This window comes from Anguilla rostrata, chromosome 2, assembly GCF_018555375.3.
Source record: "Anguilla rostrata isolate EN2019 chromosome 2, ASM1855537v3, whole genome shotgun sequence".
Classification (NCBI taxonomy): Eukaryota; Metazoa; Chordata; class Actinopteri; order Anguilliformes; family Anguillidae; genus Anguilla; species Anguilla rostrata.
The window spans coordinates 4,569,754-4,580,279 of NC_057934.1; the positions used below are offsets into that span (position 1 = coordinate 4,569,754).

The 10,526-nt window shown below is 46.5% G+C and overlaps 1 long non-coding RNA gene across 1 annotated transcript; it reads right to left on the reverse strand.

The window, feature by feature from the left end:
- Window positions 1-27: 27 nt before the first annotated feature.
- Window positions 28-437, reverse strand: LOC135244154 (uncharacterized). Its single transcript, XR_010326900.1, has 3 exons — window positions 328-437; window positions 133-219; window positions 28-53 (listed from the first exon to the last, which is right to left on the reverse strand). It is a non-coding gene; the product is annotated as an uncharacterized LOC135244154 (long non-coding RNA).
- Window positions 438-10,526: the final 10,089 nt, after the last annotated feature.

Consider the following 10,526-nt stretch of genomic DNA (forward strand, 5'->3'; position numbering starts at 1 on the left):
TGTTTTCGTCTGCAGACGAGGCTGCTGTGTACCATTGGCTCTTCTGTCTGTACCTTTAGGCCCTAGCTGTCTGTACCAGTGGTCTGTACCTTTGGCTGCTGTCTGTACCTTATGTGTCCCTGCTGTCTGTACCTTTAGGCCCTGCTGTCTGTACCTTTAGGCCCTGCTGTCTGTACCATTGGCCCTGCTGTCTGTACCTTTAGGCCCTGCTGTCTGTACCTTTAGGCCCTGCTGTCTGTACCTTTAGGCCCTGCTGTCTGTACCATTGGCCCTGCTGTCTGTACCTTTAGGCCCTGCTGTCTGTACCATTGGCCCTGCTGTCTGTACCTTTAGGCCCTGCTGTCTGTACCGTTGTTCCTGCTGTCTGTACTGTTGGCCCTTGGGCTGTTCTCTCTCGAACCCTTCCTCTGTCATCAGTCTTCATTGCAAGCTCAGCCCAAGGATGACTGCTGCAGACTCGGTCCTTTTACACAGCCAGGGATAAAATTGCATTCCCTTCCTTCTCTACTGCCATTACAGTATTTCCTAATTCAGTTAGGGGATATATACACATATATATCAATTGCATTTCCTGTTCGTCTCTGAAAACTCTGCCTGTCCAGCTGCTTAGTCATGGCGTACGTGGGGACCTATGTTTCTGTGGTTAACTCTTTCGTTGTTGAGCCCTGTTGGTCTCTACCTCCGTTTTCATTCATGTAGTACGGCCTCTAGTACCTCCCAGTTTGGGAGGCGAACGTGAACGCCGCATCTTTTCCCCCTGCAGTCGCTGCAGTCCTCCGAACAGAGGGGGGCGCTCTCGCGTGTCGTGGAAAGGGGGAAAACATGGCAGCCGAAAACCCTCCCTCTTTGGGAGAAGGTATGGCTGATTTTGATTGGTCCATACGATATCCAATCACAGTCCTAAGCCGCGCACTTTCACTTGAGTGGCCCACTCTTGTCCCCATTAATAATAGATTAAATTTGGGTGGTTTCCCCATTTGGAATGGTGGTTTCCCCTGACAGGTGGATAGTGTCACGTAGTTCTGTGTGTTAAAATACCATGGCTTCAAGCCACGATTTCCACAAATTCAAATTCAAACAAATGAGAGCGGCAGCCACTGGCACTCTGCAGTGAATTCTGCGTCGGCAGTTCTAATTGGTTTTCTCATGTCTGTGCTATGCTAGCTTTGGGGGCAGTGAACCCAGCGCATTAAATGTTTCCCCCAGGGAAAATGCCTCGCCCCGCCCCCCCCTCCAGACAGACAGTGCCACACGCAAAAAAAAAAAAAAAAACCTTTGCACAGCTTGAAGTCACCGTGCAGCAGAAACGCTGATGCTAGCTCCAGCCGTGCTTCGTAGGAAGTGCACTTCTTGACCATTTATATTTCGGGGGGGGGGGGGGGGGCCTTCCTCCCCCCCCCTCCTTGTTTTGTACCACATTTCGTACATTGCAGTAATGTGATAAGGAGAATAAATTGATGGAAATTAGATGATTGTCGTCGTCCACTCTGTCTCCGCTTATTGCTCCCAGTTTTTATATACGCTTTCCGCTTCGCTGTTGATGCACGTAGCTCTGCAGCAACGGCGACCAGCCCTGTTCCTGGAGATCTACCATCCTGTGGGTTTTCCTTTCAGCCCTAATTTGCACACCTGATTCTACTAATTAGCTGCTCAGTGGAATCTCCAGCTGCAGAGTGAGGTGTGCTGCTTTGTTAGGATTGGTGGGAAAACCTGCAAGATGCTACATCTCCAGGAACAGGGTTGGGCAGCCCCTGCTCTAGCTGTTGAGTGGGCTGTGCTTTGTTAGGGTTGGTGTGGATACCTGGAAGATGGTAGGTGTTTCCAGGTACAGGGTTGGGCAGCCCTGCTGTAGCTGTTGAATGAGGCGTGCTTTGTCACGGTTGGAGGCAAAACCCACAAGGGCCGGGAGATCTCCAGAAACTGGGTTGGTTGCTACCGCTCTACAAAGTGCTGTGCAGAATGCTCTCTTTAAAATTTCTCTTCCCTTAGGCCTGTTTTAAAATGGCGTGAGATGTTCTGACCTTATGTAAATCGGAGGGATATCAGTGAGATTGTCTTTATCTGTGACGGAGACTGACAGTTGCTTTTGTGATCAGATATACTGATAATACCCTGCTCTTCATGTATAAAATGTTGACCTTTGAAAGCCTGTATATCTTATCAGTGTACGTAATCACAAAATCTTATTAGTCTTCTAAATTAAGCCTGTAAAAATGTATCTCTACAGAAAACAATTGGGACAAAGCTAATCTTGTTTTGGCAAATGAGTAGCTTATTAAACGCATGCCTGAGGTCAGCAAAAAAAACTCCCATGGAAGTGAAAGCTTAATATACATCTTTTTTTCAAATATGTCCTGATTTCTCACACAAAATTTGTGCCTACAGTTATAATAATAAACAATATTCTACATAATGTGTACAAACTTTAAATCTGTTCAGTTGTTCACTTGTTCCTGTGTGTGTGTGTGTGCGTGCGTGGGTGGGTGTGTTTTGCAGGCAAAGGACGAGCCGTTTTATCAGAGTAAAAAATGCCCTGTTGGTATCTTGTTATTTGTCAGCATGTTTCATATCGTTTATTGGGCAAAGGCTTTCTCCTCCGTGCACGCCGTTATCTTACCAGTAGGAGGGCACAACTTTGCTGCTTCGTGGCCGACCTTTCAGCGCTCGCGCGCTAAAAAGCTGTTTACTCGTTTAGCCTTGAGAGGCGTTCGGTAAGGAGCTGCACACCGTATCGGGAAGTCATGATGTCAAATCGCAGATGGTCATAAGAGTCCAGCGATTTTGCCTTCAGGTTAAGCTTCAGTGACCCTCTCAAGGACGTGAAACACCAGTAATGGCCAACGTCTGCCTTACACGAGTAGGCCATCAATACCAGATCACATATGTATGTAGAGCTGGTTTATTGGTTTGAAGGATGCAATATTTATTCATATCATGCTTGTCTGAAGAAATGTGCTGCGTCATTGTTCCATGATTCTGTAACGCTGATAACTACTCTGACTAGCTTTAGTTTATGTAAGTGCATGTAAACGAAATGTGATTGTAGCAGTTTAATTTTGAACGGCAACTATTTAAAGGTAATTTCCTTTAAACACTGGTATTGACACCTACCAAAGGAAATGATCGCGTCGACAGCCCATTGTTTGATTTGTTTGGCATGGCGGTCGCGACTGAAAGAACTACAACGCCCTTTAAAGAGGGCTAACTAAATTAGCATTATTCACGGTTCGCGATGACGGATCGCGTTACTCGCCATGGCAACGGACGGGCCTGTGAGGGGAAACGTTGACGTTCCTCCTGGGACCGGAGCATCGGCGCCATGGCGAAGGGCCTCGTTTCCCGGCAACCAGCCGGGAAACCGCCCAGGCTGCGTGTTTACCTGCAGCCGCGGCGGCGGTGCAAGGCTCTTGCAGGATAACAAGTCCGCGGAGCTTGGGTTTCAGCCGTTAGACGAGACGAGACGTGTACCATCCGAGCGCTTCTCCCGCCCCCCGCTGTTTACATCCGCTGTCTCTGATATCGCGCTGTCCGTCCGTCTGTCTTCATCGCTTACTGGCACTGGGGGGTGCATTATGACCTGATATTTATTGTGAAAGAGTGCCTTTGCTGTACCTTTACAAAAAAACGCACCTTGGCCACGGTATCATAACAGTACAATGGATCCAAATGACAGGACCACAGCCTTTATCTGGACAACGCTATATAGAGAAGATATAGATATAATTATTGGTCATATTTAGACAATTATACATAGTTTTGACCATTTTGCTCCTGTTGTTTGTGACTCTTTGCTCAACATCTCTGAACACGGAACTGTGAACTGAGTAATTCTTTTTATCTTAACTTCCTTATAGGAGGGAAATTCCGAGATGCTTAGCAGGATTGAGGCCCTGTTCTGCGATGGGGTATAATCTCTAAAAAGTTCAACTTGGTGACCCTCAGCTGAATGATCGCATTGTATGGAACGGGCTGCTAACCAGTATGAGTAAGACATACATAAGAGCCCTGCGCTTATGTATGGGAGAATGTAGTGAATTAGAAAAACATCTGAAATGGTTTGGATAAAATGATTGGATGCTTGATGACTGGATAATCAGGTCCATGTTTGTAGTTTTTTTTCTCTTCTTCTTCTTCCCTTGAAAATAAAGTGAACTTGTTTGAAAAGGTAACCATGTGTGAGTGGAGTTCTTGAAAGCACTTGTATTGCTTTTTTTAAATTCTGTTTGTTTTGCCCTACCTGCTGATTCTGGGATCTCCACTTCCTGTCTTCTCTGTTGTAGCCAATGGCAAGGTATTGCAGAACCATCCAACTTTAGCAATGAATGACCATACACTCCACTAATATGATCATTTTATTTTGTTTAATTTTTACTCTGTAGTGGTGTGGCCCTGATACTGTACCGGAGAGCACAGTGGTGGGATGGGAGATGGCTGTCTCGGCCTAGTATCTGTAACACTTAGGATATTTAACACCTCTCGCGCTGAGACGTCCCTCCTAGAAAGGCTGTCATCTGGTGTTTATCTCTCATCTGACCCTGCTTCCCGTGATGTAACAACGAGCCCTCGATTAGCCTGTCTGAATGATTAAACGAGTGACCGAATAAACAAATGAGTAAACCAGGAGGTGTTGGGTGCTAAAATCTATGTACGGTTTCTGAAACTGGTGTACGTGTGGCAGTCATTAATACACTAGTCACTTAAAAGTAGCCTATTATTACTTAACTCTTTGTCTTCCAGTCTGGGCTTGCCACGGCATTTCTTATTGTTTTGTTCTTCTGTCGGAGAGCTCTGAAGTTTTCTCTTTCATTTCGCCCGCATATTATCTTGTGTAGTGAGTCACCCCTGCTCATGGCTCTGTGTGTGTGTGTGTGTGTGTGTGTGCGTGCGTTGCATGTGTGCTTGTGTGCGTGCCTGCGAGCGAGTGTGTAAACCAAATCCACCCGTGCTATGACACCTCCAGTACTGTGATGCAATCTCTATCTCTACTTTCCCCTGTCTGAATAAATTTGGGTGGGAAAAAAAACAAGGAAGGTGGATTGTCTTCTCTCCTTTAAAAAAAAACAAAAACCTTCAGGTCTGTCAATGAATTCGCATACATACGCATCCTCCTACTTAAGTGTAGCTTACTTGCAGCGCTATATAGTCAGTCTCCCTGTTGCACCTACCAGGGTACATAGTGTTCCAGTAGGTCTGTATGCTGACAACTACTGTCACCTGTCACACTGATGACTTGGCGTCGTCACTGCCTGTTACTCATCTGCTAAGCGTCTGTGCGCCTGGTTTACTGAGACCTTCAGCATACGCAAAGCCTTTTAACGCACATGAAACTAATAACGCGGCCAGTGATTGGTGCGAGACGATTACCACGGCCAATCAGCGGTCATGTTATTGCCGTTGCGCGTTCTAGAAGGTTTTGCACATGCTAAAGTTTTTAGTAAATCAGTAAATCTTAAATGCAAAATGAATGGGAGAACACACGTGCGCGCACACACACACGCACACACACACACACACACACGCACACGCACACACACACACACACACACGCACACACACTCGCGGTGAAACCGAGCACCCAGCGGTTTGGGAGTGTCGGCTGGCGTGACGACATCATAATTGGGCTGCTCGGGGTTCGATTACACGCCCCTGAACGAATCACCTTGGTCACCGAGCGGCACTCGCCAGGGTTCTGAGCGCCCTGCCCGTTCCTACCTGTTCCCCTCTCTTACCTTTATCCCCATTGTTCTAATCCCTCGCTTCATCTGCGCCCAGGCGGGGGGGGGGTCGAGTTTCCCCCTCGGGCGGAAAAACCGGAGAACGTTCCGACAGCGCGTTCCCGGGGGGGGGGCGGCGCTCGGGAATACGGCCAGAATCGGGAATTCCAGGAAGGATGCCGGGCGCCTGCCGGTCACTCAGGAGGAAGCGCTTTCTCCTTTCCCCCTCCAGCGTAACGATGGCCTGAGCTTCCGCTCTCGCGGCGAGGAAAGGGTTAACGGCGCTCACGTTCGGCACTTGCGCGGTTTCGCGTCGTCCAAGCCCTCCAGCAGGGCTGGATACTGACGCACGGCGTAATTATGAGATATAAAAATGTTTTTTTACAGCTTTTAATCATTTAATTGCTGCTTCTGTTGTTTGGTTGTCATTTGAAAGTGAAAAAGGGGGGTGGTTGGGGGTTGGGGGGGGGGGGGGCGCGGGGGTTTGCCCTTAATTGGTCAGGTTGCATAAACTGAACCCGGTTGAGTGGCATCAGGTGTGCGCCACCCAGTCGACTGAGGAGAAATCTCTGAAAGTGGAACTGAAGACGAAGTTGATTCGAGGCTAAAACAGAATTTCGTTAAAGGGGAACGGAGTCGCAGAGAGTGAGCCAAGCGGGATTAGGCTCTGGCTGTGCACGGGGCCCCAATGAGCTTCAATCCCAGAGACATTTTGTACCTGGTTATAAATACATCATGCGTGGAGTCGGACGTGATTCAGCCATTCATCTGGGCTTAATGAAAGATGCAGTCATTTAGTCTTAGGCTGATCCGATTATGAACATTATTTGCATGCGCGTGTGTGTGTGTGTGTGTGTGCGTGTGGGCTTTCATTTGTCATCTTAATTGTGTATGTGTGTGTTTTTTTTTTTGTCTATGAGCTTTCATTTGTCATCTTAATTGTGTATGTGTGTGTGTGGGTGTGTATGTTTACCAGAAGGGGTTCCAGTCAATCATCAACACCCCCCTTTGACTTCTGTTGTTGTGCAAAATAGACGGGGGTGCGGGGCATGATGACTAGACAGTGCTGGGCTTCAGGGTGCTCCCTCCCCCTGCCTTCTGTTGGGGGGGGGTCTGTCAGAGTTGCCCCCCCCCCTCTCCTGGGACCTGAGGGGTGTGAATAATTGACAGAGAGAGAGTCTCACCAGCTGGCCACAGCATACTGACCCCCAGCCCCCCCAAAAATAAGCATGTAGAAAAGCATACACAAGCAAACTAAGCCCCCCCCCACACACACACACACACACACAAATGCATATGTACCTATTCTCTCTCACAGACTCACACGAGTGCACATTTCACACACACACACACACTTAACCTAACTTTCTCTCGCCATTCAGTTCAATTTAATTCCATATAGTGTGAGACCAAACAAAGAAAATGTTTTTTTTTTTTTTAATGTGACCTTTAAAGTGATGAATGGAAGTTAACAAGCGAAAATGTTCAAAGTGGGAACATCCCTACATTTATCCTTTTCCAGGAATCGGTAGGTGTTGTGAAACTTTTCTTTGAATTTACACCTACGGTGAAAGAAATCCCTACACACACACGCACGCACGCACACGCACGCACACGCACGCACACACACGCACGCACACACGCCCAGACAGGCTCGGAGTCTCATGCAGGTGATGAAGCAGCTCTGGCCAGACGCCATCTTGGACAGCCGTGGTCTACGGCCTGGCCACAGAGCCTTGCGAAATTCAGCATGTCCGTCGCTACGTCCTCTGTTCACTTCTAGGAGACGGGACATCCCAATCTTCACAGGTAGGAGAGAGAGAGAGAGAGAGAGGGAGCAAGGGCATGAGGGAGGGAGAGATAGAGAGCACGAAGACCTTCCAGCAATCCGACAAGCCCTCTGTCTCCCTAGCACACCACCTGAGACCCTCTCCTCCAAAATAAACGAGACTGGGCCCGAGGGCGTTTATAAATCATAGAGTTTGTGCATTTAAATGGCCACGCCCACATCGTAACTGGAGTCTCCACATCATTAAAAGCCTGACACACGTGGCAGTTCCCTCAACAAAGCATGTTAAGGTTGCGTTGCATGGCTTCCCTCGTCCCCTGCGGTCTTCGCTCGCTGTCAGAGAATCGCTTTCCCGTGACCAGTCGACTTCGTAAGTGACGGTACGCTGCGGCGGCTAACGAGAAAGTAAAGAAAATCGGGCCGGGGGGGAGAGAGCCTGGTTGACATTAGGGGGACGGAGACTGCCGCCGGACCCCAGGTGCCGGGGGGGGTGGGTAAATTCGCAAACGGTTCGGAGGTCGCAGGAAACGGCTGGCTCTGTCTGACAGGAAATCTCCCCCCACCCCCCCCCCCTCTTGTGAAGAGATGAGCTTTCAAAAGGAGAAGGAAACACTCACTGAACTTTCCCCTTGCGTGGGGAAGACCTCCTTCGCAAGGTACGCTAACAGAGAGGCGAGAGTTACCCACGGCCAAAAAACGCTTCCATAACCTGCACCCGAAACAGCCTCTGCACTCCGACGTTTCAAATATCCCGCCATTGCTAACCACTTTCCTCACTCTCTCATCTGACAAGGACATTTAACCCTCTGGAAGATCTGTTTTTTTTTTTTCAAAAATCTAAGTCGGTGTTCTAGAACTCTGTTACTTCCAACTGCCAGCAGTGATTGTTACATCAGCCTTAGAATATACTGTGAAGAAAATTCTAATCAGAGAGGATAGCCTAATGCTCAACCTTTGATAAATTATTGCTTTTAATTTTTGGTCAAATGTTGATTGAATCCAAACCAATTCACAAACTCGGTATGAAGAGTTAATTATAGAGACTGCTAAAGCCACAAGACTGTGCTTGTAAAGGGAAAAAAGTGAGTGAAAGTCTTGCTTTTAATTTCTAGGCAAAGTTAAGGACAAGGGGTTGATTGGATCCAGTCAAAGTTAAGGACGAGGGTTTATTGAATCCCAGTCTGATTGTGCTTATTCCAAAAAGCAGGATTTGCAGTGATCATACAAAGATTGTGAAGATGAAACAAATCACAAAAGATGTGAAAACTGAAAAACAGGAACATAATGTACTCCACCCCACCTGTGCTCTGCAAATTTAATAATGGGACAAAGGGGTCCCAGAATACTGTTGTGCCTCTCGTCCTGCCAAAAATGACATCAAGCACTCAACGTACTCCTCCTTTGAAACATTTGTCATCCTAATGGGGAATTTTCTGTTAGCTCATGAAAGTCTTCTAATTCCCAACTGGGTGCAATACATTCAGCTTGTTAAAGGGGATTTTAAAAGGTTTCTTTCTTGTGTGTGTGGTAAATCAAAAAGTAGAGCACCTGTGGTCACCACAGGTGATTTATCTTATAAAAAGAGCACAGTGCTTGTCCTGTACCAGACACTGAAATTGTCGCGCTTTGTAACTTTATTTGGAGTTGAGGGGTAAAAGACAAAGCACAACATACCCATAAATTACCCCTGGGCTTTATGGAAGACTGTAATTGGTAGCCACCAGCTTTATAGCTCTTTTTGAACAAAGCTTACACACACCACTAAGGGCAGTACCTTTGTCTACGGATTTCCTTTGTTAATAATGCACTGGCACAGTAAAAAAAAAAAACATCCAGTGTTCAGTCAACACTCAATAGATGACACTGGGTCCCACATTCTAGAGTGGAACCAAACGTTGTCTGTTAAGAGTTAAATGAACACTGTTTGGAGTTGAATTAACACCAGACATTTTACAGTGCAAATAGTCCCAGTGAATCACAGTATGTCCTGTGGTTTTTTTTTTTTTTTTTTTGGAGTTTGAATGTTGCCTATTGTGCTTTATCCTCTTGGAATTCACCAGGCAGTATCATTACGGTTTTCTAGTACTTTTCTGAACGACCATTTCTTGGAATTTCCTGACGTTCACAAACACACTGGTGCCATTAATGTGCAGGTCAATTGCCTTCAGCTCAGCTCAGCTCAGTTTCTTCTGTCCTACTAGTCTTCTTGACAGCACAGCTTGACTTTTGCCCAACCGTTGCCTTGTGTATTAGTCGTAGTTCATAGATACGTTTAAAGTGCTTTTCCTTGCCAAAGGTCCAGCACCACGCCCAACAGGTATGCCCCCCCCCCCCCCCCCACCACCACACACACACACACAACACACATCATTAACCTTTCACAGCATTCAGCCATTAAGCTTATACTTGGCACATATCAGACATGGACCTCACTTGCATGCAAACTGCTCGTAGTGACTGTTGGTCTGGCTACGCCCAGCAACACTCAATGAGGCTGCAGAAAATAGGGCTCCCAAAATTTGCACACCTTTTCCCATGGTGCCTGTGTGTACAGTACTTTTTGTTGCTCTAGTCAATGAGCAATGTTTAGCTTACAAATATGCTCTCTTTTTTCAAACATGAGCTTTTTACAGAAGCATACTCATTCCGTACATCTGTCATGTTTGCTGAAGATGTGTAGAAACTGTCAGTAAGAGTCTCAAAGTCTGTAAATGCAAACATTTAAAAAACATTCTTGTCTTAAATTTCCTCAGAATTCACCAGTATAACAAACCATAGATTTCTGACCATAGATAAAAGTCTCAAGTCATTTGGCTTCTTGGTCCCCTTTATTTACTGATTATTTTTTAATTACATTTCTCCAGCAAATATATTTTTCAAGACACAATTGAAAAAGTAAATGGCACTTTTGAGGCATCTTAAAACAGTTTACGTTGATTCAGATTATTCTTTTTTGGTTGAATAAGAAATTGCAAGTTAAACTTGTCAGGCAGGTTTTTGGTCTGACGCGTTAAACTAATTTA